At 39.3% G+C, this 27,590-nt stretch overlaps 2 long non-coding RNA genes across 2 annotated transcripts in view; one reads left to right on the plus strand and one right to left on the minus strand.

Moving 5' to 3' along the window:
- Positions 1-1,943: 1,943 nt before the first annotated feature.
- The window catches only part of LOC127124607 (uncharacterized), a 61,504-nt gene continuing 35,857 nt past the window's right edge, over positions 1,944-27,590 (minus strand). Inside the window, exon 2 of the long non-coding RNA XR_007804083.1 lies at positions 1,944-2,329. This is a non-coding gene — a long non-coding RNA (uncharacterized LOC127124607). The remainder of the gene's footprint in view (positions 2,330-27,590) is intronic.
- Positions 2,324-27,590, plus strand: part of LOC127124596 (uncharacterized) — a 61,361-nt gene continuing 36,094 nt past the window's right edge. Inside the window, exon 1 of the long non-coding RNA XR_007804073.1 lies at positions 2,324-2,461. This is a non-coding gene — a long non-coding RNA (uncharacterized LOC127124596). The remainder of the gene's footprint in view (positions 2,462-27,590) is intronic.

Raw genomic sequence — 27,590 nt, forward strand, 5'->3', positions numbered from 1 at the left:
ATGAATCCATGCCAAAACACATAGCAATGATACAACATGACATAACATCATGAACATCAAGAAACAACATCAACATGTTATTATCAACAACCACAATATCATACACAACCTAATTCCCTTCATGAAATTCTTCCCCTCCCCAAGGCTAAATTTATCTAAGAACTCACCTTGGACCCATGGAGATGGTGAAGACGGTGAGTAGAAAGTGGTGATGGTGATGATGAAGATGACATGATGACATGGTGGTGGTGGTGGTTTCCTCCTCTTTCTCTCTTCTTCTTCCTTTATCCCTTCTTCTTTTTTCCTCTTTCTCTCTTCTTTCCTTGTTCTTTCTGATAACTCTCTACTTCCCTACCTACTTTTCTTATCTTCTTTCTTTTCCTTTCTTCTTATCCACCACACATATACTATATAATATATATAAATAATATATAATATTAAGTAGTAATATAAAATATCTCAATTGATATTTTATCTTCTAGTACCAATTGACCAATTATTAATGTTACCAAAAATGTCCTCTCTTGTACTTATTAATATTGGTTTGTCTCTTTTATTAATAATTAATCTCTTCAGAGTTCACTGGTTACTCTATTGGTCCCAATTGACAACATTTAGAGCACATATGAGCTCCAATTGTTACAACTGATGATAGATAGAGTACATAGGAACTCAATTGGTCTCAACTGACAACTAATTAAGCATTTAAGGGAATGTGGAATATTACAGAATTGATCAAGCACTAGTTAACCAGGGGCATACCTTGCAAGATTCAGATACTATGGACAGTCCTTATCAAGGTCATATCATAGCATGGCATGATCTAAGTTCATTCTCATGACACTCCTTTAGACCCTAATAATCAGGGGCAGACTTTTCAAGATTTAAATATTGGGGTAGTTCATATCAAGGTCGTATCAAAGCATGGGGGATCCAAGTTTCTTTTCAGACAACTCTTTTAATGAAGACCTACAAACAAGGGCAATACCCTTCAAGGCTCTATCAATCTGGGACAGACCTCCGCAAGGCTTGATCAAAAGATACCACTTCAAAAGAACAGTTCATTTGTGACATATCATTCCAAGGGTCGATTAGTCAAGGAAGAATCTCTCCAAGGCTAATACTACGGTAGGACGTCTCAAGTACATATTATGGTTAAGTGTCATACCCCAATTTTGTCCGGGTAAGAAAAATCTTTCACCAGCATTCACCGCAAGATGTTATAAGGCATAAACTCTATCTTAGGGTTTCTCAACCCTAAGCTACTCCAAACTCCCCATCATTTCTAAAGACACGTTCAATGCTCACATGATTATTCTAAAAAAGCCCTCAGTGACATCAAATTTTCAACAAATCTTTCAGTGACATTTCATCTGTTAAGTTCTTGTATTTGACTCAAGAAAACATTTGTTGCGTTTGTCTCTTATTGTTGTTACTAAAGCATGGGATGGTATGCGAATTTTTGGGATTTATTGGTTAAAAGGCCCATTTTTTTTTGTTTATCCATAAAGACTTGTTGGTTTAGAAAAGCCCACGCCTGTCAACATGTTGCAAGTCAAAGTGTGTTTCAAATATCTTTTACGTTATTAATCCAGAGTCCATTTTCTTATTAGTAAAATATTAAGAGCTATGTTATTTTTTTATGATCACTTGTCATTTATGCCAAATTCTAAGCCCTTCATAGGTCCTTAAATTAAGTTTGCATTTTTGAAGCATGTATATGTTGGGTTTGAGATAAGTCACCATATTTAGACTCATGTGCAAAAGATCCTCTGTTGGTTTTGTGATTGAAGTCGAAACTGCAATACTTGTGACATGTTTCATTTTAGACCTTTTGTTACGTTTTTATTTTGGTTGATAATAATATGCTAAGGGTAACCAAGTTAAATGGCCATTCATGTATTTAGTGTGGCCCAAACAAGTTTCCAAATGAATATTAAGAATAAGATTTGAATGTTTAAAAGTTGATTACATAAACAAATTTTAAGTCTAAGATATTACAAACAATTCCAAAGTTAATACATTTATCCAAAAAATACAAAGTGAAGTGGAATGATTAAATGTTGTGCTGCATTCAGCAAGTTGAAGGCAAAAATACCCTAATTCAGAGTGCAAAAAAAAATCCTTTGTCCAAAAGCTATTACATTATCCAAAAGTCCAACGTTACATCAAAGTGAACTTGAAAAATTGAAAGTTGCTGCAAATCCAACAGTTTGAAAGCAGGACATTTAAAAGCCATTGCCAAAACCGTCGTTTGAATCAAAGCACCCCAAAATCCAATTTCCTAGGGCTGGCGCAGACTTCTTTCTTCAAATAGGGGTTGTTTCACCTTTGTAACATGCAAAAAAACAACTCAAGATTAAAAGTCTTTTCAATAAGCACTTGAAAGAAGCTGGAAAATAATTGATAAGTTAATCAGTTTAAGGCTTTGCACAGAGAACCAACGTGAACACCCAAAAGGGTATTTCGTGTAACACCCCGATAATAATATAATAATTATTTAAATTAAGTTAATAATATATTTATTGATTTAATTAAATAATTGAATTATTATTATTATTATTATTATTATTTTGGAATAATAATTATTGGGATAATTATTTAGTGGAATAATATTATTGGAGTATATAAGTTGGAATAATAAAAAGTCCCAATTTTTGGAAAAAGGTTTTCACGTGAAAAGGGAAAAGAGGCAGAAAGGGCAAAAAGCCAGAGAACGAAGGTTGAAGGAAGGAGAAGCTTGGAGCTCGGAAGCTGCCGGATTAACTCAGGTAAGGGGGGTTTATCATCGGTTAAAGGGTATTATATGATAATATGTACTGGGTAGTAATAACCATTGGTTGTACCTCTGATTTGATTGATGCATGATGAATTTGTGAAATATTAGATGAACGAAATTGAATGATAATAGAAAAGAATTCGTAGGAATTAGGTGTAGAAATGTTAGACCTTGTGGAATCGAATAGGATCTGTTTGTGTTAGACAATAGGAAGGAATTATGTGTGAAAATTGGACTGTGGAAGGTTAGATCGAATAGAACTCGTAGCAGAAAAGCCATTGCAGATCTGAGAATGCTGGTTTCTGGTCATACGCGTATGGCACTAGGCAATACGCGTATGAGATGGCTGGTACGCGTATGGCGCTAGGCAATACGCGTATGGATGAGGAAGATGATGTTTTTAACGTAAAATTATCTCTGTTGGTACGCGTATGAGAAGTTGGTACGCGTAGCATACGCGTATGGAAGTGGGCAATACGCGTATGGCTTGGTCAGGATTTGGGCAATACGCGTATGGGCATAGGCAATACGCGTATGGGCAGGATTGTGATTTCCTGTGCTGCTGTTGTGCAGTTTTTGACTGTTTAGGCTGAGTAGTGAGACTTAGCTGAGGTATGATGTTGTAGGGATCATTTCCCGTTGTTTTGAGTGGTATAGGTATTAGTAGAGCAGGCTAATGCTGTGTTTGATTATGTGGCATGATATGATATGCTTTTGTGATTAATTTGTTGATAATGTGTGATGGTATACATGATGATGTGAATGTATACATGTGTGAATAGACTGTATTATGGCTTAGAGTGTGAGCATGTGTCTATTCTTGATTGTTGTTGATGTTGCACTGCTAGATGATTAGCATGCATATTGTGGCCTTCGGGTGGTAGCTAATTCCCATGGTGAGGAATTAGTGAGTAGATCATTTTGATTATTGTTGTTGATGTTTGCATGCTAGGTGATTAGCGTGCATTTCATGGCCCATTTGGGGTGGTAGCTAATTCCCATGGTGAGGAATTAGTGAGTGAGTCACTATGTCTCAAATGAGTGGGACTAGTGAGCTTGGTAGCCGTGCCTGGATTTGGACGGTGAGGTTGAACTATATGTTCACAAATAGTCGGTACCGCATGCATAGAGTCTCATTGCATAATAAATGTATGGCATATAATATGAATGGATGTATTCCAGTATTATATGTGTATTGTGTGTTATATTGTTGATGTTGAATATGGTTGAGAATCTACTGTCGAGTATGATGTTTGAACGAATATTGCTGTTGCTGAATGCGTAGTCTGATTAGGGTGAATTAATGTGTTAATTACTTGGCATTACATATTGTTCTATAATGCTCATTATATTGATTGAGATACTCACCCTTACACCTATTTTTCAGGTAACGAGAAATGAGTTGAGTAGAAGCAATTGCTTGGAGTCTAGAGTAGTTCTTATGGGTCATGCTCTGATAGATGTAACATCGGGAGGGGATGTTTTAATTTATTTGATTTCTGTTGTTGAATGATTGACATGTATTGTGTTACATGTTTTACATTGATGTTGAATTATTCCGCTGCGATTTATGCAAAGAATCTTATTTGATTAAAGAAATGAGCATGACAGGATATTTTAATGATTTTTGTGAAATGATTGTGTGACACCCTTCGGGGCATAATTACTCTGATGAACATATTGTTATTTTAATTATAATAATTTGGGGTATTTAGAAGGGTGTTACATTAGTGGTATCAGAGCATAGTCGGTCGTGTCGAGTCGTAATTATTCTGTTTCCCCTGTACGGGATAGGTGTTGTGTAACCCTATCAGTACTTATTTGTTTAGCTTGTTTGGGTTTTCAGAATAGAGATGGCTGGAAGAGGTAGAGATGATGCTGCGATTGCTGAGGCTCTGGGTATGCTAGCTGGAGTACTTGGAGGAAATCCGAATGTTGTGGGAATGGGAGCTGCTCGTCAACTGAGTGAGTTCCAGAAGAACAATCCTCCAATGTTCAAAGGGGCATACGATCCAGATGGTGCTCAGAAGTGGTTGAAGGAGATTGAGAGAATCTTCCGAGTGACTGAGTGTGCTGATAACCAGAAGGTCAGGTTCGGTACACATATGCTGTCAGAGGAAGCTGATGATTGGTGGGTTGCTACCCGCACTGAGTTGGAAACTGCTGGAGATGCTGAGATTTCTTGGGCTGTGTTCAGAGAGAGATTTCTGAGGAAGTATTTTCCCGAGGATGTCAGAGGAAAGAAGGAGATAGAGTTCTTGGAATTGAAGCAGGGTAACAGGTCCGTTACGGAGTATGCTGCTAAGTTCACAGAGCTGTCGAAGTATTATACTCCCTATGCTGAGGCTGCTGGGGAATTTTCCAAATGTGTGAAGTTCGAGAACGGGTTGCGTCCCGAGATCAAGCAGGCGATTGGGTATCAAAGGATTAGAGTGTTTTCTGACTTGGTTGACTGTTGCAGGATTTTCGAACAGGATTCCAAGGCTAGAGCAGAGAGCTATCGGCAAAGGGTTGATAGGAAAGGCAAGAATCAGATTGATCGTGGAAAACCGTATGCAGCTGGCAAAGGTTTCCAGAGGCAGAGTGGGATGAAGAGGCCTAGTGGAGGAGATTCTAGTGCTCCTGCTAAGTGTTACAGATGTGGTCAGGTTGGACATCGTATCCATGAGTGTACCAGTAACGAGAAGAAGTGTTTCAAATGTGGAAAAGGTGGTCATTTGGCTGCAGATTGCCGGTTGAAGACTGTGACTTGTTTCAACTGTGGAGAGTTGGGTCATATCAGTCCACAATGTCCTAAGCCGAAGAAAGAGAATCAGTCGGGAGGCAAGGTTTTTGCTTTATCAGGTTCTGAGACTTTTGCAGATGAGCGTTTGATCCGAGGTACGTGTTATATTAATGGCTTTCCTCTTGTAGCTATTATTGACACAGGTGCGACTCATTCTTTTATATCTTTGGATTGTGCTGTGAAGCTTAAGTTAGAGATATCTGAGATGTTGGGTAGTATGGTGATTGATACTCCTGCGAAGGGTTCAGTGACCACTACTTCTGTTTGTTTGAATTGTCCTTTGAGTATTTTTGGTAGAGCCTTTGGGATAGATCTTGTGTGTCTTCCATTAGTGCAGATTGACGTTATTCTGGGTATGAGCTGGTTGGTGTTCAACCGAGTTTCTATCAACTGTTTTGATAAGACTGTGATATTCCCTGAGATTGAAGAAGGAAAGAGTTTGTTTTTATCAGCCAGGCAGGTGAATGAGGAAGTGGCAGATGGTGCAGAGTTGTTTATGCTGTTAGCGACTTTGGAGGCTAAAGATAAACTGGTGATTGGCGACCTAGCTGTAGTGTGTGATTTTCCTGATGTGTTTCCGGAAGAAGTGAATGAACTGCCACCAGAACGTGAAGTTGAGTTCTCGATTGATTTGGTACCTGGTACTAGACCGATATCGATGGCTCCGTATCGTATGTCTGCTGTGGAGTTAGCTGAATTGAAGAGTCAGTTGGAAGATCTGTTGGATAAGAAGTTTATTCGTCCGAGTGTGTCACCGTGGGGTGCACCAGTGTTATTGGTTAAGAAGAAAGAAGGTACTATGAGGTTGTGTGTGGACTACAGGCAACTGAATAAAGTGACGATCAAGAATCGGTATCCTTTGCCGAGGATTGATGATTTGATGGATCAGTTGGTTGGTGCGAGTGTGTTCAGCAAGATAGATTTGAGATCTGGGTATCATCAGATACGTGTGAAAACTGAGGATATTCAGAAGACTGCTTTCAGAACGAGGTATGGACATTATGAGTATTCTGTAATGCCTTTTGGTGTGACTAATGCGCCTGGAGTATTTATGGAGTATATGAATAGGATTTTTCATCCGTATCTAGATCAGTTTGTTGTGGTGTTTATTGATGACATTTTGGTGTATTCGAAATCTGAAGAAGAGCATGCCGAACATTTGAGAGTGGTTTTGGGAGTTCTGCGAGAAAAGAAGTTATTTGCTAAACTGTCTAAGTGTGAATTTTGGTTAGAAGAAGTTAGTTTTCTTGGTCATGTGATTTCAAGAGGTGGTGTTGCTGTTGATCCTTCTAAGATAGAAGCGGTATCTAAGTGGGAAGCTCCGAAGTCAGTTTCTGAGATAAGAAGTTTTCTTGGACTTGCAGGTTATTATCGGAAGTTTATTGAGGGATTTTCCAAGTTGGCGTTACCGTTGACGATGTTGACTAGAAAGGGGCAAGCGTTTGTTTGGGATTCAAAATGTGAAGAAGGTTTCCAAGAGTTAAAGAGAAGGTTGACTACTGCTCCTATCCTGATATTACCGAGTCCGTCAGAACTATTTGAGGTTTATTGTGATGCTTCATTGTTGGGTTTAGGTGGTGTGTTGATGCAGAATAAGCAGGTTATAGCTTATGCTTCGAGACAGCTAAGGGTTCATGAGAGGAACTATCCGACACATGATTTAGAGTTGGCAGCTGTGGTATTTGTTCTGAAGTTGTGGAGGCATTATTTGTATGGATCAAGATTTGAAGTTTTCAGTGACCATAAAAGTTTGAAGTATTTGTTTGATCAGAAAGAGCTGAATATGAGACAGAGGAGATGGTTAGAGTTTCTGAAGGATTATGATTTTGGTTTGAATTACCATCCGGGTAAAGCAAATGTAGTGGCTGATGCGTTGAGTCGGAAATCCTTACATATGTCTATGTTAATGGTTAAAGAGTTGGATTTAATTGAGCAGTTTAGAGACTTGAGTTTGGTGTGTGAGAGTACTCACAATAGTGTTAAACTGGGAATGTTGAAGTTAACGAGTGGTATTTTGGATGAGATTAGAGAGGGTCAGAAATCCGATGTGCTTTTGGTTGATAAGTTTACTTTAGTGAATCAAGGTCAAGGTGGTGAATTCAGAGTTGATGAGAATGGTGTTTTGAAATTTGGTAATCGGGTGTGTATTCCGGATGTTACCGAACTTAAGAAGAGTATTCTGGAAGAGGGACATCGTAGTGGCCTGAGTATTCATCCTGGAGCTACGAAGATGTACCATGATTTGAAAAAGTTATTTTGGTGGCCGGGGATGAAGAAAGAAATTGCGAGTTTTGTTTATTCTTGTTTGACTTGTCAGAAGTCAAAGATTGAGCATCAGAAGCCGTCTGGGCTAATGCAACCGTTGGCTATTCCAGAGTGGAAGTGGGATAGTATCAGTATGGATTTTGTTTCTGGTTTGCCGAGGACAAGTAAGAATTTTGAGGCTATCTGGGTGATTGTTGATAGATTGACGAAGTCGGCTCATTTCATTCCGATCAGAATGGATTATCCGTTAGAGAGATTAGCTGAGTTGTATATTGAGAAGATTGTAAGTTTGCATGGTATTCCGTCTAGTATTGTTTCGGACAGAGATCCTAGATTTACATCGAAGTTTTGGGAAGGTTTGCAGAAGGCTTTGGGAACTAAGCTGAGATTGAGTTCTGCATATCATCCGCAGACTGATGGTCAGACTGAGAGGACGATTCAGTCATTAGAGGATCTTTTGAGAGCTTGTGTTTTGGAAAAAGGAGGTGCTTGGGATTGTTATTTACCTTTGATTGAGTTTACCTACAACAATAGTTTTCATTCGAGCATCGGTATGGCACCGTTTGAAGCTTTGTATGGTAGGAGATGTCGGACACCTTTATGTTGGTATGAGTCCGGTGAGAGTGCTGTGGTTGGTCCGGAGATTGTTCAACAAACTACGGAAAAGATTAAAATGATTCAGGAGAAGATGAGAATTGCTCAGAGTCGTCAGAAGAGTTATCATGATAAGAGGAGGAAGTCACTTGAGTTCCAAGAGGGAGATCATGTGTTTCTTCGTGTTACTCCGATAACTGGTGTTGGTCGAGCTTTGAAGTCGAAGAAGTTGACACCTCGATTTATTGGTCCTTATCAGATTTTGGAGAGGATAGGAGAGGTAGCCTATCGTATCGCTTTACCGCCGTCGCTTGCAAATTTGCATGAGGTTTTTCATGTGTCTCAGTTGAGGAGGTACATTCATGATCCGTCGCATGTAGTCCAAATAGATGATGTACAGGTGAGAGATAACCTGACTGTTGAAACATCACCTATGAGGATCGAGGATCGAGAGTTGAAGCAGTTGCGGGGTAAAGAGATCGCCTTGGTGAAGGTAGCTTGGGGAGGACCAGCAGGTGGCAATGTGACTTGGGAACTTGAGAGCCAAATGAAGGAGTCTTATCCGGAGTTGTTCGCTTGAGGTATGTTTTCGAGGACGAAAACTCTTTTAGTGGGGGAGAGTTGTAACACCCCGATAATAATATAATAATGATTTAAATTAAGTTAATAATATATTTATTGATTTAATTAAATAATTGAATTATTATTATTATTATTATTATTATTTTGGAATAATAATTATTGGGATAATTATTTAGTGGAATAATATTATTGGAGTATATAAGTTGGAATAATAAAAAGTCCCAATTTTTGGAAAAAGGTTTTCACGTGAAAAGGGAAAAGAGGCAGAAAGGGCAAAAAGCCAGAGAACGAAGGTTGAAGGAAGGAGAAGCTTGGAGCTCGGAAGCTGCCGGATTAACTCAGGTAAGGGGGGTTTATCATCGGTTAAAGGGTATTATATGATAATATGTACTGGGTAGTAATAACCATTGGTTGTACCTCTGATTTGATTGATGCATGATGAATTTGTGAAATATTAGATGAACGAAATTGAATGATAATAGAAAAGAATTCGTAGGAATTAGGTGTAGAAATGTTAGACCTTGTGGAATCGAATAGGATCTGTTTGTGTTAGACAATAGGAAGGAATTATGTGTGAAAATTGGACTGTGGAAGGTTAGATCGAATAGAACTCGTAGCAGAAAAGCCATTGCAGATCTGAGAATGCTGGTTTCTGGTCATACGCGTATGGCACTAGGCAATACGCGTATGAGATGGCTGGTACGCGTATGGCGCTAGGCAATACGCGTATGGATGAGGAAGATGATGTTTTTAACGTAAAATTGTCTCTGTTGGTACGCGTATGAGAAGTTGGTACGCGTAGCATACGCGTATGGAAGTGGGCAATACGCGTATGGCTTGGTCAGGATTTGGGCAATACGCGTATGGGCATAGGCAATACGCGTATGGGCAGGATTGTGATTTCCTGTGCTGCTGTTGTGCAGTTTTTGACTGTTTAGGCTGAGTAGTGAGACTTAGCTGAGGTATGATGTTGTAGGGATCATTTCCCGTTGTTTTGAGTGGTATAGGTATTAGTAGAGCGGGCTAATGCTGTGTTTGATTATGTGGCATGATATGATATGCTTTTGTGATTAATTTGTTGATAATGTGTGATGGTATACATGATGATGTGAATGTATACATGTGTGAATAGACTGTATTATGGCTTAGAGTGTGAGCATGTGTCTATTCTTGATTGTTGTTGATGTTGCACTGCTAGATGATTAGCATGCATATTGTGGCCTTCGGGTGGTAGCTAATTCCCATGGTGAGGAATTAGTGAGTAGATCATTTTGATTATTGTTGTTGATGTTTGCATGCTAGGTGATTAGCGTGCATTTCATGGCCCATTTGGGGTGGTAGCTAATTCCCATGGTGAGGAATTAGTGAGTGAGTCACTATGTCTCAAATGAGTGGGACTAGTGAGCTTGGTAGCCGTGCCTGGATTTGGACGGTGAGGTTGAACTATATGTTCACAAATAGTCGGTACCGCATGCATAGAGTCTCATTGCATAATAAATGTATGGCATATAATATGAATGGATGTATTCCAGTATTATATGTGTATTGTGTGTTATATTGTTGATGTTGAATATGGTTGAGAATCTACTGTCGAGTATGATGTTTGAACGAATATTGCTGTTGCTGAATGCGTAGTCTGATTAGGGTGAATTAATGTGTTAATTACTTGGCATTACATATTGTTCTATAATGCTCATTATATTGATTGAGATACTCACCCTTACACCTATTTTTCAGGTAACGAGAAATGAGTTGAGTAGAAGCAATTGCTTGGAGTCTAGAGTAGTTCTTATGGGTCATGCTCTGATAGATGTAACATCGGGAGGGGATGTTTTAATTTATTTGATTTCTGTTGTTGAATGATTGACATGTATTGTGTTACATGTTTTACATTGATGTTGAATTATTCCGCTGCGATTTATGCAAAGAATCTTATTTGATTAAAGAAATGAGCATGACAGGATATTTTAATGATTTTTGTGAAATGATTGTGTGACACCCTTCGGGGCATAATTACTCTGATGAACATATTGTTATTTTAATTATAATAATTTGGGGTATTTAGAAGGGTGTTACATTTCGCAACCAGATCAAACAACAACTAATCCACAAAAATCAAATCCCATGAAATTGAGGATAAGCTAAAGTAAACCTGACAAGTTATCTTAAGACTTAATAAACTCATCATGAAAAAGAACGTATATACCCAGAGAACAAGATAAGAACAACGTGAATTTTCTGCAAGAAATCCATAGATAACCCTAACATTTACACAACAATCAAAAACAAATTTTTTTCATTCAACACAAAATGTTCAGAGAGAAGAACAGAAGATGACGCAAAGTTAAAGGAAAAGAAGAACTTATCTGAGCCGTGACGAATCGCCGGCGACGAACTCGGACCAAGAAGCATTTCTTCTCCCTCCTTTGCCTGAAATCCTTAATCCATTTCCTTCGTCATTGTAAGTGGAACAAAAACCCTCTGTTATCTTCTTTAAATCTTGATTATAGAAGCTTAAATTTTGGAACTAGGGTTTAGGTTTAAACTATTCTTGTGTTGCGGTTTGGGTTTTTGATTTGTTGTTAGAACGAACTAAGGTTTCCGCTGAAGGAGAATAGCCACCCAAGGCGCAGCGGAATTTAAAAATTTCTCCATTTAGTGATCCTTACGAATGGGCATGATCAGTGATAGAGTCGTTACCTTTTGTGGCGATTCAAACCTTTGGTGCAGATCTCTGATAATGATCAAAACCTTTGATACAGATCCACAAGGCGATCACGAACGTTGAACAATGACAACGTCTCTACTCAGCCGACACGAACGGATTCCTTCAATCGCAGTGCTAGCTGTTATGAATGAGAGAAAGAGGGAAACAAAATTCCAAGTCTCTACTTGAATTTCTGTCTGAGTGGAGTGGAGTGGAGTGGAGTGGAGTAACAATGCTTCTACCCAAGGGGTTCTATTTATAGAACCACTTGTGTGGGCTTCAAGCCAAAAAGCCCACTTAAGTGTATTTTGCCCATATCTCATAATATGCCAAAATCACTTAAGTATTTGGTACCTTACCATATTTCGTTTCCACTTAAGTGCACCGTACCTTACTATGTTCCTTAATTATTCTATCTCTCATCAATCCGTCCTTTGTGTGTGACCCTATAGGTTTTCGCGGCGTTGGCAATTATATTAAATCACGCATTTAACATAATAAACAGTGAGCGGTATCTAGCAACACATCACTGCTACCCAAGTCACGAAAATGTCATGTGATCTGACAAAACTTCCTATGATAATAATTATGTGTATAATTACCCCTTTGCCCTTATGTCTATATTGAACACAAGGTATAGACCATGTCACCCTTGTCCAGTTCAATATTGGGCCCATAGACATTTATCCTGTTACGCAGGATTGGCAAATTCCATCTAGGACACTCATGTCCCTCGGCATGCTTCGTGGAGTACTCATCAACTGTCTTTATGGTCATCCAGTTACGGATAACGTTGGATCAGTAATAAAGCACCCAACTCTACATCTAGGATCCATAGTGGTTTCAGGTCGAAGAGTGGTATACACTATTATCACCATGAGAATAACTTATGACACTTTGCATAACTTTCTATATAGTATTCTCATAGCGGGTCAATCCGGTATAAATATTACTCCTAATATTCATACCTATGTTTAAGACTTGATAACTCTTTATCCATGATCCATGAGATGTGATCATCAGTCTACAAACATAATAGTCTTAATGCTTTAATGTTATCCCACTTCACATTAAAGCTCGACTACGGATACTTTAAGAATAGTGCCCTATGTTTAATGTGTTCTCATGATTAAGTCACACTTAATACATTAAACGGACTATCTATTCTAGGGACTTTATTAATCAACCATAATAAAGAAAATGCCTTTAAATAATTCGATACAAGTACCAAAAGTATTGGCCTCTAGGGCTTACACCAACATCCGCTGGTTGTGTGGAAGGACGTTGAAGTTAGGGTTTAAGTTTATGTTTTTTTGTTGAGCGTCGATCTGGTCGATTGAGGCTGATTTAGGGGAAAGGGAGGCCGAATTTGGATTCTCTAGCCGAAAAGAGAGGGAGTTAGTGTTTGGGGTTTGGTGTTTGGGTATGGTTTCGCTGGAGAAGAAGGTGGCGCCGCCGCCGTTGGCCGGCAACCACCGTCTTCTCCGATAGGTGATGATGGAGAGGAAAGATGAGAAATGCAGAGCGTGTTGACGCTTTGGTTTTGAGAAAGAGAGTAAAATGAGAGACGTTTGGAGAAATGGTCCAAACTTAAAGTCTTTTTCTTCACGGCCATTAAATGTCCAGAATGGGGGATGACAAGTGTCCTTGGCCTTGGACACTTGTCACTGGTAGATGCTGATTGGCTTAGTGCTTCTGTGCGCATAGGTTCATCAGGTTACGGTGTACCCTCGATTGGCCATCCACGTGATCTGTTGACTGGGTCAAAATTTAGGATCAGACGGTCAGATTTTGCTGGCTTAAGGTCAAAAAGTTTGACCAAGGACTCTTGGGGCTTTATCTTGAGACTGGGCCTCCGAATTGGGCCCAAACCCCACTGGCTTTTCGCACCTCCTTTGTATGGATTAACAGCGCCCACCAGGGCTTAACATTTACTTCAAGGCCCAATTTGTTTGTTTTTATTTCTTTTTTTTTGTAGTCCATGATTAATTGTTTACTTAACTTAAATAAAGCTCTTATCTACTAATTAAATTCCTATTATTATTTCATAAGTTAATTATATAATTTACCATTACTTAATTAATCAATTTTTATTATTTTCACCATTATTTATTATTTGGATATAATTTAGGCAATTATTCATTGTGTGAAGTTTGTGCACATTATTATTTGGTATTTACTTATTTGTACCAATTCTTGAATACATATGTATGGTATGCTACAATTGTGACAAGATTATTTCAATTTCACCGACTTAAAAATCATTTTTATCAAATTTCAAAAATAAATCACATACTTCTCGATTCAATGTCGAGCCCATTTTCAAACACCTTTTGTAAGTCGATCGCTTTTAAGGCATCGCCATCAACCTCACATGGCTTACTCTTGGGCTTTCTTACAATGAGACATATTTGATTTTAATTAATCGATTAGATGAACCATTCACTAAATAAATTCAACCCATTCATAAAATACAAATTCAAAACCTCGATCCAACATCGAGTATTCTTTATTAAAATTAAATTAAAATACTTAATCACAATTAAATACTATTTCATTTAGAAATGAAAAAGGAGATGGTTTTGAGTTTTCAACTCCTCTCCTCGATTATTTGAATACGAATTATTTTACTCGGTTAGTCGAATAATCGTCATTTCTAATTCACTCAAGCACAAATAAATCAAATCCTTTTATAACAAGAAACCAAAAGAGAGATAACTTTGAGTCTTAAATTTTTCTCCTCAACTATTTGAATACAAGTTCTCTTACTTGGTTAGTCAAATAATTGTCGTTACTCTACAAACTTCCAAACCCCGATTAAATCAAATTATTTTCATATTAAGCTAAATGAAAAGGGAGTTGACTTTGAGTTTTCAACTTCTCTCCTCAATTGGTTGAATACGAGTTCTCTTACTCGGTCAGTCGAACAATTGTCATTTTTTTCCACAAACATACAACTTAATCAAATCATTTTCTTAACAAACTATACGAAAAAGGAGAAGGTTTTGAGCTTTCAACTCCTCTTCTCAAATGCTTGGATATGAGTTGTTTTACTCAGTCATTCAAGTACTTGTCGTTCATTCTAAAATACGTCAACCATATACAACCTTATTTTCATAAATACTCAGATGAAACAGAAAGTGGTCTAGAGTCTTCTATTCCTTTTCCCGATTATTAGGGTACAAGTTGTCTTACTTGATTATCCGAGTATTCGTCATCCATTAAAAACACTTTAATCATCATTAAATCCTTTTAAAATTAAGGATGAAAAAGAAAGTGGACTAGAGTCTTCTATTCCCTTTCCCGACTATTAGGATACGAGTTGTCTTACTTGACTATCCGAGTAATCGTCATCCAACCAAAGACATCGAAACCAATCAGAACATCCAAAATATTAATCCAACTTGTCACCCCCGTGTGACCAAAATTATTTTCAGAAAGAACACCATTTAATCCTTTCTAATGCGCATAACAAACCAATGCTTAAGCCTCCGCCGAGAGTAGACAAGCCAACATTTAGCCTTTAGAATGCGATCTAAACAGTTGTTCACTAAAAGACACCAACCAACCGTAGTTCCCCGAACTACGAATGCTCTGATTTACTTATTGCACTCTAAGGATACGTAGGCAGGAGATTGTTGTATCTTCGTGAGCACACTAATAAAAAACCTCCCCTTTCCCTTTCTGAGATTCCCATCCATTTCTATTTTCAATATATTTATAACCCGAAGATAACAAACAAACATAATTTAAACACTCAATCTCAAATTAGAACTAAAAGGTTCCCGTTTAGTACAACGGATGTGAGGGGTGTTATTACCTTCCCCTTGCGTAATTAACTCCCGAACCTGAATATGGTTGCAACGACCATTATTCCATTTCCTAAAGGTTTTATGGATATTTTCCTATTCCTTCATTGGGATAAATAAAGTTCGGTGGCGACTCTGTTCGAACACTATTTTTTCCGCGACCATCGCGAGGAATCGTATTTTTCGAGATGCGACAGATGGCGACTCTGCTGGGGATAGCTCCAAGCAAAAGAGAGTGAAGCCTAATTTAGTTCAGTTGATGTATTGTGTGTTAATTTTGTTTACTTGTTTGTTATTTATTTTGTTATTATTATGTTGTCATAATTATTGTCTGGTGTTTTATTGGCTATGTATTATTGGGGTTCTCTAGTTGGTGATACTTTGGGAGATAGGCTCTCTACCCGAGTCTGAGAAAAACCATAAGATTAAGTTGGTGGTTGCATAGTGGACGCTCACAAGGAGTCTTCCTTGTTGGGAAGATACGAAGACCCCGCCTAGAGGAGATTCTCTTGAGATATTATTGCCCGACGAGTTTTCATCACGACAATAATATTCTCAAGGTGGATCAATGACTCTAGGGACCTTTTAACCCATTATATCCGGTGGTTATGTAGTATTTACCTGAAAAGTCCTAGACTTATTGGGTTAATATGAAAGCCCCAATCATATGAGATCCCTTGGGCATATTACTACCTTATAGTAGTATTCCCAACCTCGACCTATAACTCTGAGAACCTTATTAGAAACTTGGACTCGAGAGTTGTGTAGTATGGACCCACTAGGAGTCTTCCTCTTTAGGATCATACGAAGGCCTCACCCAGACGAGACTCTTTTTGGGGATGTTATTGGCGGATGAACTTTCGTCATGACAATAACCTTCCTAAATAGTGATTGATGACTTTGGGAACCTCTTAACTTTAGCATCCTCCCAAAAGGGTTTTTGTTTAGTAACCAAGGATACCCACTCTCACGGCCTGTATATTGACCTACCTGTGGCATGCATAACATGACATTCATATTATTTTATTTCCAAGGAATCTGAGTGTCATAAGTTTCAGGAATTCAAGAAACATGGAATCAAGCAAAAGAAACATTTACTCTTTCAAGTTCAAAGATCCCGATCTAAGGAGCTTACATGACTTGGTCTCTCAGATGCACCCGGTATATAGAATCAACTTTGGGAAGAATTATGGCAATCTGCTCAGCATCCTCGACCAACGAGTGGACTATACAGCTTTAGTCACTTTGGCCTAATTCTATGACCTACCTTTAAGATGCTTCACATTCCAAGACTTCCAGCTAGCACCGATGTTGGAAGAATTCGAGCGTCTTGTTAGGATTCTTATGAAGAACAAGCCACTATTTGAAGGGATAGATGAATCTTTACCCCTTGAGATCATTGCTAGCATGCTTCACATGGATGAAAAGGAAGTAGAGGCTAACCTAGAGACCAAAGGGAATACCAAAGGATTTTCGCTAAGTTTTCTCTTGGAAAGAGCTCATACCCTACTAAAAGTAGAAAGTTGGGACGCTTGTTACTCTGCTATTGTGTTGGCCATCTATGGCATCGCCCTGTTCCCAAATATGGATGGTTTCATAGACATGGATGCTATTTGCATTTTCCTTACTGGAAACCCAGTACCCACCTTGTTAGCTGATGTTTACTATTACATAAGCCATAGGTACACCAAGAAGAAAGGAATGATTGCTTGTTGTGCTCCTTTATTATATCAGTGGTTTCTAGAACATCTTCCAAAGATAGGTGCTTGGGTTGAACAGACAGATGTTAGTTGGCCTCAGAGATTGGGATCGCTGCGATCCGAAGATCTTTCTTGGTATTCCAAAGAATACATCAACATGGACATCACATTCAGCTGTGGAGATTTCCCTAATCTACCATTTATTGGAACTCGGGGATGTGTGAATGCTAACCCGGTTCTATCACTAAGACAACTTGGCTACCCAATGGAAGGCCCTCTAGAGGCGAGGTCTTTGGAAGCTTTCTTGTTACTTGACTTTGGGGTTGAGAATCCTAGCTTGTTCCAATGAATCAAAGAAGCTTGGAAGAATGTCAATCGAAAATGGAGAGCTGATTTGAGGAGAGAAAATGGGATTACAAAGGAACCATATTTTCATTGGGTAAAGGAAATGGTGGAGATGATCAAAATGCCATTCGTCATTCAGACACCTATACCTCTTCCTGAACCTAAGCTCACCCATGTCCCTATTGAAGAAGTGGAAGAACTCAAGACCACCATGGCAAAGCTAGAAGAAGAGAATGAAGATTTGAAGATAAAACTCCAACAAATCATCAATGAGAAAAATACCATAAAGTGGGAGCTTGAGAGAAAGGATGCACAGCTTCAAGCACATGTGGAAAAGTTCAACAAAGAGGAGCATAAGAGGAAAAAGATCAAAGTGGGATTAGAACAAGCTGACCATTGTCTAGATACTCTTAAGGGTCAATTACGACGAGCTCAGAAAGAATGTCAAGACAATGAGCGTTGGTGGCATCTAGCCATGTAGGAAAACAAGACGATAAGAGATACACTTGGGGCTCAGATAAAAGAACTCACCATTTCGGTTCGTCATGCAAAGGCTGAAGTAGATCAAGAATGTCGACTCAAGAATATAGCCATCGAAGCTTCTAGGGTTTCACCTATGATATGGGAGGAGAAGTGTCGGGAAGTAAGAGACACAAAAGAGTCTGCCAGCTATTGGAAGAACCAGCTAGAGTTATTACACCAAGGCAGCTCCATATGGTTGAAGGAACAAGAGTATATGATTGAAGATTATGAATCCTTTAAGAAGACCATAGACTTCTTGCAAGGAGATATGGATAAGTTCCGTGCAAAGCTCGATGGGCTAGTGGGGTTCTATAATTGGGCAGCTAAAGAATTACCATGGAAGTTAAGAGACGCAGTTGAAGAGTTGAAGGAAGATAACACTCCTCCCGCCATAATCAGTTTCATTATGCTCTGTAGAGGGTTGCTGAAGAGATTCAAGGAAGAACTAGAAGAACTCCAAGCCAGAAAGCCTGCAGTTTAATTTTCCTATGTCTTATATTTTGTCCCTTTGACAATGTATTTTGAACTAGTGCCTTTTTGGACCCCTATGTTATGTACTTGAATGAATGACGTTTAAAAATTACTCTATTATTGCTATTCTAAGTATTTCTTGTTTCTTCGAATTACTAACAACTAATGAAACTCGAACAATTCCCTGAAAATAAAATACGCATGACATTCGCATCTTCATTATGCACCACGCTTCATAATAATTCAAAAAAACTTACCCAACCTTTTTACCCTTTATCCAACCACACTGACTAATCAACACCGATATGAGACACGAAGTAACTACAAGATGACGTTAGAGAAAGTTGAGGCTTACCAAGTTACCATGAGGACAAACATCAATACGATCCAAGAGAAAATGGATCAGCTGTTGGAGACAATGCTCGCAATTGCCCAAAGAGAGAGGATTGTGGATGAAGAAGCTAGGGCAAAAAGGAATGATAGCACACCAGGTTTGGACCCCCAAGACAAGAGTTTCGTCCCTACCAAGAAGAGATTGGTTCAGATACCGATAGGAGGCAAAGGAGATGGGGATCATGCAGAGCCTTCTGATGCGTCTACTCATCATGGATCTTAAATTGGAGATGACCCGTACGATGCTTTCTATGTGTCTGATCAACCAAAGCCTAAGATACTTCCAAATCCTACTGTAAATAGGCTTCGTACCCTAGAAAAGAAGATCAAAGCTATAGAGGGGAATAATATTTTCGGCGCCTCTTCCATGAACATGTGTTTGGTATCAAATTTGGTCATCCCGGCTAAATTTAAAACTCCTGATTTCGAGAAATACAGAGGACAAACTTGCCCAAGAAGTCACCTAGTAATGTACTTCAGGAAAATGGTTGCTCATACCGAAAAAGACAAACTGCTTATACATTATTTCCAAGACAGTCTAAGTGGAGCGTCCCTAAGATGGTACATGAGCTTAGAGCAGTGGCGGATTCAAAGCTGGGAGGATTTGGCTGACGCATTTCTCCATCAATACAAATATAACTTAGATATGGCACCTGACTGAATGCAGTTACAAGGGATGACCATGAAAGAAAATGAGTCATTTAAAGAATATGACCATTGTATCAGGTAGAGCCACCATTGTCTGAAAAGAAAATGATCGGAATATTTGTGGACACCTTGAAGGACCCATTCTTTGATAGATTGGTGAGTAGTGCAGCATCTGACTTTGCGCATCTAGTCACAATTGGAGATCGCATAGAGAAAGGGTTAAGGGATAGAAAGATTCCACGAGCTATGGCGGCCCCTAGCGCACCAAAGAAGTATTCTGGAGGCTTCCTGAAGAAAAGAGAAGGTGAAACAAACGCTATATCCAAAGGCTATAAGGGGAAGCAACAAGCTTCATATGGCCAAGTCGCCGTCGTGGTACCCATACCTTATCAACAACCAATGCAGCAACAACAAGTGTATCAACCACAACATCAACAACGTCATCATCAGCAAAACACCACGCCACCAAGACAATTCAAGCCTAAGCCTCCAAGAAGGCAACTTGATCCTCTACCAGTACCTTATAGCCATATATTCCCATATCTGCAAAAGGAGGGCCTCCTAACATTAAGGGAGCTAAAACCGTTTGTTTTTCCATATCCACCTGGATACGATGCTAATGCCCATTGTGAGTTTCACATGGGAGCACCTGGTCATACCTTGGAGAATTGCTTCGCATTTCAAAATTGGGTACAAGACTTGATCGAAGCAAAGGTTGTCTCCTTCACTCCGAGACGCCCGAACGTGAACACCAATCCCATGCCAACACATAAGGATGCTTCCGTCAGTGCCGTTAAGGAGAGTGATCAAGGTAAATTGATTCGTAAGGTTGAAGAGATTCAAACCCCTATCGCCAAGATAGGAGCACAATTGCTGAAGAGTGGTCTGATCCCGGAGGAGCTAGTCACTGAAGAGAACAATAAAAAGTTGAGGAATTTTATACAACAAATGTTGGATCAAGGCGAGTTACAGATAAATTGTTGTATCAAGAGCAAGCGCCAAGAGGAGATAGCCGTGGTGGACATCCCTTATGATGATGTTAATATGGAAATACCTATAACCCCATTGGTGATAGAGTTTCCAGCACCATTCACGTATGAAGATGAGAAGGCGGTCTCGTGGATATACCAGCCTAGAGCTTTTAAGCAAGGGCAGGAAGACCAACCTTTGATGATCAACGAACCAAATGTCACCTCAATTGTGGGGCCGGCAGGAATGACACGTAGTGACCGAGTGTTCGCGCCAAGAACTGCTGATACTTCTACAAAGGCTAAAGGGAAGGAAGCTATTGTCCAGGTCCCCGTCCCTAATCAAGAAATGCAAGACATACACCTGTCTCCTAAAGCTGCAGTCACTCGTGAAGAGGCCGAGGAATTTCTGAGGATAATCAAGAAGAGTGACTATAAAGTGGTGGACCAGCTGAATCAAACACCTTCAAAAATCTCCATGTTGCCTTTATTACTTAACTCAGAAGCACACAGGAATTCGTTGTTGAAAGTATTGAGCGCATCACATATCACAAAAGACATAACGATAGAACAGTTTGACAATGTGATAGCTTGTGTGACAACTGGGAATTTCTTGGGTTTTAACGATGATGAACTGCCGATCGAGGGAAAGAACCATAATAAGGCCCTACATATCTCCTTGAAATGCATAGACACTATACTATCAAGGGTACTGATGGACACAGGTTCCTCGCCGAACATCATGCCGAAGACAACTTTGATAAAGCTTCCAATGGAAGGGATAAGTATGAAGCCCAACACCCTAATCGTAAAGGCATTTGATGGCTCAAGGCGAGCAGTGATAGAAGAGGTTGACTTACCGACCAAGATAGGTCAATTATTTTCAATATCACATTCCAGGTAATGGACATACATCTCGGTTATAGTTGCCTACTTGGGAGACCCTGGATTCACTCCGCAGGCGCTGTCACCTCTACTCTACATCAAAAGATAAAACCCATTACAAATGACAAGATGATTGTGATTGGAGGGGAGGAGGATATCTTGGTTAGCCACTTGACATCTTTCCGGTATATCGAGGTGGATGGCGAGATAACTGAGACACCATTCCAATCCTTGGAAGTGGTAAATATGATGGCCATCCAACAGACATTGGAGACCCCAAAATCAGGACCATCCATGGCCTCATGGCAAGGAGCTAAGGCTGTTATGGAAAGTGAAAATGCTCAAGACTGGGGCAAAGTGGTGGAAGTGAAAGAGAAACGAGACAACTTTGGCCTGGGGTATGACCCGTCATCAAATAAAGCCGGTAACCAACATGACAAAGAGTAGATTCCTTCTGTAGAGGAAACTTTCACCAGCGCTGGCCACATTTTTGGAAAACAGGTGGCGATGATCAGTAATGAAGATCGCGAAGAGGGGGTGTCTAGATGGATGCGACAAGCCGCACCTAATGAAGAACTGACAAACTGGAAGGCTGTGGAAGTTCCCCAAATTTTTCAAAAGTAGTTTTATTATTTTAGACAAAACCCTGTGCTCTGCCCAAGGCACAATGGCGTGTTGTATGGCCTCGTTTATCTTTTAGAGTTTTTATATCATTAATGAAATGGAAATTTGCATCCAAATTTTTGTTCCTTTCCTTTCGTTTTTTTTATTACAAAAATGGCATCAATTTTTATGCACACACTTTCTAAATAAACTGCATAAATCATAACATGCAGAAACATCACCGAGACCATTGATAACGACACTGCTAGGGTCCAATATGATTTTGATTGTGCAATCTACCAAGCTGAAGACGAAGTGGGGGAAGATTGCGAACTCCCTGAAGAGTTGGCCAGATTACTCAAACAAGAAGAGAAGGTCATTCAACCACACCAGGAGGATGTTGAAGTTATCAATCTGGGAACAGAAGAGGACAAGAGAGAAGTAAGGGTAGGCGTCGCGCTTCAAGATGTAGTGAAGACAGGATTGATAGAGCTCCTCCACGAATATGACGACATGTTTGCATGGTCATACCAAGACATGCCCGGATTAGATACTGATATCGTGACCCACAAGCTTCCCCTTAAGGAAGAATGCTCTGCTGTCAAACAAAAGCTAAGAAGAACTCGACCAGATATGGCTCTCAAGATCAGAGAAGAGGTGAGAAAGCAGTTTGACGCTAGTTTCCTGGAAGTCGCCAAGTATCCACAATGGGTGGCCAACATTGTACCGGTACTGAAGAAAGATGGGAAGGTCCGCATGTGCGTAGACTACCGAGACTTAAATAGAGCTAGTCCCAAAGATGATTTCCCATTACCTCACATTGATGTATTATTGGATAACACAACTCAGTTCTCCGTATTTTCCTTTATGGATGGCTTCTCTGGATACAACCAAATTAAAATGGATCCCGAGGACATGGAGAAAACCACGTTCATTACCCCTTGGGGCACTTTTTGTTACAAAGTAATGCCATTTGGGTTAAAGAATGTTGGGGCAACATATCAACGTGCCATGGTGACTCTTTTTCACGACATGATTCATGAAGAGATTGAGATGTATGTCGACGACATGATTGCCAAATCCCAGACAGAAGAAGAGCATATCACTAACCTGGGGAAACTGTTTGCTAGTTTGAGGAAGTTTATGTTGAGACTTAATCCTAACAAATGCATATTTAGGGTTCGATCTGGGAAGCTTTTAGGCTTTATTGTAAGCCAAAAAGGAATTGAAGTAGATTCTGACAAGGTTCGAGCCATTCAGAACATGCCCGCACCAAGGACTGAGAAGGAGGTTCGTGGTTTCTTGGGGAGACTAAAGTACATCGCCAGGTTTATCTCTCATCTTACTGCCACATGTAAACCAATATTCAAGCTTCTAAGGAAGAATCAAGGCGTGGAGTGGAATGATGACTGCCAAATAGCCTTCGATAAAATCAAAGAATACTTGCAAGAGCCACCGATTCTGATGCCCCCTGCTGAAGGGAGACCTCTCATCATGTATTTAACCGTGCTCGACGAGTCCATGGGTTGTGTATTGGGACAACAAGATGAGACTGGTAGAAAAGAGCATGCCATATATTATGTAAGCAAAAATTGTAATGAGTGCGAGACTAGATATTCATTACTCGAGAAGACTTATTGTGCGCTCGCATGGGCCGCTAAGCGTCTCAGGCAGTACATGCTAACTCACATGACTTGGTTTGTATCTAAAATGGATCCCATCAAGTACATATTCGAGAAACCAGCTCTCACTGGTAGAATTTCCCGGTGGCAGATGTTGTTGTCAGAATACGATATTTAATATGTTGCACAAAAGGCAATTAAAGGAAGCGTATTAGCAGACCATCTTGCTCACCAACCGCTGGAGGATTACCAACCTTTGAAGTTTGACTTCCCAGATGAGAACATCATGGCTGTTAAGGATGTTGAGGACTCTGAACTAGAGGAAAGTCTTGAGCCAAAAGAAGGCTGGACGCTCATGTTTGACGGCGCTTCAAATGCAATAGGCCATGGAACTAGAGGAAAGTCTTGAGCCAAAAGCAGGCTGGACGTTCACCGCAAAGCTCTATTTTACTTGCACAAATAACATGGCCGGGTATGAAGCTTGCATACTAGGGTTGGAAGAAGCTATTGAGTTGAAGATCAAGATACTAGAAGTATTCGGGGATTCCGCTCTAGTGATACATCAGATCAGAGGTGATTGGGAAACAAGACATGCTAACTTAATTCTATACCGGGATTATATTCTAAAGCTACTCCCAAAATTCGACAAAATCACTTTCTCTCATATTCCTCGAGAAGAGAATCATATGGCAGATGCCTTAGCAACTTTGGCTTCCATGTACAAATTAATATGGCCCAACCATCAGCCTCACATTGAAATTAGGCGTTTTGACGAACCTGCACATTGGCTGACGACAGCAGAAGAGCCAGATGGTAAACCCTGGTTCTTTGATATCAAACAGTATCTAGAGAAGCGAGAATATCCGGCAGAGGCTTCCAGCCTTGACAAAAGGATCCTCCAGAGGTTGGCATCAAAGTTCCTCTTGAACGGGGAGGTATTGTACAAGCAAAACTATGACATGGTTTTATTGAGCTGTGTAGACAAACACGAAGCTGATCAGCTTATGAAGGACATACACGAGGGGTCCTTCGGCACACACGCAAACGGGCATGCCATGGCAAAGAAAATCCTAAGGGCAGGTTACTATTGGTTAACAATGGAAGCTGACTGTTACCATTACACCAAAGCGTGCTACAAATTCCAAATCTATGGTGACAAAATACATGTACCGCCTACCCCGCTGAATGTTATAGCATCACCTTGGACTTTCTCCATGTGGGGCATCGACATAATTGGAATGATAGAACCCAAAGCATCAAATGGACACAGATTTATCTTGGTGGCCATAGACTAATTTACCAAATGGGTGGAAGCCGCATCTTATGCGATTGTCACGAAGCACGTAGTCGCCCATTTCTTAAAAAACAACATCATATGTCGGTATGGGATTCCCAACAAAATCATCACTAATAATGGGTCCAATCTCAATAACAAGACCATGGAGGAGTTATGCACAATGTTCAAGATCAAGCATCACAACTCATCACCCTATCGACCAAAGATGAATGGGGCTGTTGAAGCTACGAATAAAAATATCAAGAAAATCATCCAAAAGATGGTTGTCACGTACAAAGATTGGCATGAGATGTTACCTTTTGCGTTACATGGCTATCGCACGTCGGTACGAACTTCAACAGGGGCAACCCCTTATTCCTTGGTATACGGTTGTAGTGGGGTATTCGTTACCATTAGAGATATTGACTAAATCCAAGGTAAACCATACAAGTCGAGTCGCCACCGCACTTCTATTTATCCAAAGGAATGGTTAGAAAGCGAACAAAAACCTAAAAGTTTTGTCGAATCAAAAACTAGTAAATATGTCAGAGATCTGGGTAAGGGGGTTGGTTATGCAATGAGAAGGTTTTAAGCACCCAAAACATCCTAGGTACTCCTAGGGAGCCCTTTTCATAAGTGTTGTTCTAGCCTAAAGGGTGTAGGTATATCTAAAGTACTATTTACTAAAAGGAAGGTTAAAAGAAAATGACTCGCAAGGATGTCGGATCCACTGCCTACGTATCTCATCTGAGTATAAGAATCAGAATCTTCGTAGCTCGGCTACCTATGGGTTAAAGAGAAGTGTGCTCGGCAAGACGTCGCGTCTTATGCCTACGTATCTCATTTGGAATGAGAATCAGAGCAAAATATAGTTCGGCTAACTAGGGGTTAAGGATTGCCATCTGAACATGGACTTATAAAAGAGGACACCAGCTATGTCAAAGGAGGGTGGGCAGTGTGTTCAACGTCCTAGCAGTAGGTGTCGCAGCTCGCTGAATCGAGTCTTAGGCAGTTACCTCTTTGCAATAGAACGGACTGACATGCCACAAGATCGGAGATGCGCGGAAGCTCTAAAGGTGGGGAAGCTCTGCTCTAGAGTTGTCATGCAATATGGACCTATGTGTTAGGATTTACAAAGGGGAACATCTACCTAATGTTAGCATGCAAAGAATAAGGGAATTCTACTTATGTTATCATACAAAGGGTTCTACCTAATGGGTGCTACCTAAACGGAACAAGAGTCGACGGATGGAGCGCGGAGAGGAGTTACGGATAAGGGTAGATGGCGATGCCGGAGGCAATCAACTTACAGGTAGATGAAAATGCCTAAGGCAATCGACTTACAAGAGGATGGATGAATGCGTGTTGGTTCTGTTAAGTTTTGAAAATGATTACTCGATGTTGGATCGAGCTTTTGATCTTATTTTGAAATGGTTATCAGATGTTCGTTTTAATTCTTGTATTAACAGGTGACTAAAGAAATAAAGAAATAAATATTATACACTTTATGGGAGAGGTGTACATTTGTTATGAATGGGGATTGTTCATGGCAAACAAACAATAAGAATATATGCCTCATACATCATACAAGTAGGCAACAATTATCAATCAGATCGGATAAATAAACAATATATAATCAAATCAAAGAATCAAATAATGGAGCATTTAAACAATGCATGGGAGTATGAACATGTTAAATAATCAAGCAATAGAAAGCATGAATGAGAGAAACAAGTATAAAAGATAACAGATGAATCAAACAGATGAAAATATGCACACGAAGGGTCCACTGAATAATTTAATCAGGAAATGAGGTAAGGACCAAATAAAATCAAGGTAAAAGGCCTCTAATACATGGCATATGAGATGAACGAGGGAGGATCAAAAGATCTCTTCAATTGCCATAAGCAATCCCTAAGTTAAACATCGATCATAAAGAAGTCAACTGAAAATTCAAGTCAACTTAAAAAATAACAAAGAAATAGAAAATTAATCAAGAAAATCATGAAAAATTAAACTAAATGAGGTAGGGTCAGGACATTATCATCCCCCAAAAATATTTTAAAAATAATGAAAATTGGCATGTGAATTAATTAAAATAAAACAGAGGTCAAACTAAAAGTCAATTAATGAGAATAGGTTAGAAATAAATCAAGAATAAATAGTAAATTAATCAATAAAATTATGAAAAATTAAACTAAATAAGGTGGGGTCAGGACATCATCATCCCCCAAAAATATTTTAAAAATAATGAAAATTGGTATGTGAATTAATTAAATAAAACAGAAGTCAAATTAAAAGTCCACCAACCAAACTAGGTCAAAAATAAATCCAAAATAAATTGAAAATGTGAAATAAAATTCCAAGAAAAGGTCGGTTGATCATGAGACAGTGGTTAACCTTCATCCCAAAAATCAAATGCTAACAATAGTTTTAATTCATAAAAATAAAATCAATAAAAAAGTGTGTTAAAATGGACCAGTTAGAATAAATAATTAAAATAAAATATTAATATAAAAAAATACGAAAATCAAAATTATATAAAATTAAATAAAACGTTAATAAAAGTGAAAAATATTTTTGGGTAATTATATGGGCGAAGAAAATATTTTAAATAAGAAAAAGAAATATGAAAA

This window comes from Lathyrus oleraceus, chromosome 1 (genome assembly GCF_024323335.1).
Source record: "Lathyrus oleraceus cultivar Zhongwan6 chromosome 1, CAAS_Psat_ZW6_1.0, whole genome shotgun sequence".
Lineage (NCBI taxonomy): Eukaryota > Viridiplantae > Streptophyta > Magnoliopsida > Fabales > Fabaceae > Lathyrus > Lathyrus oleraceus.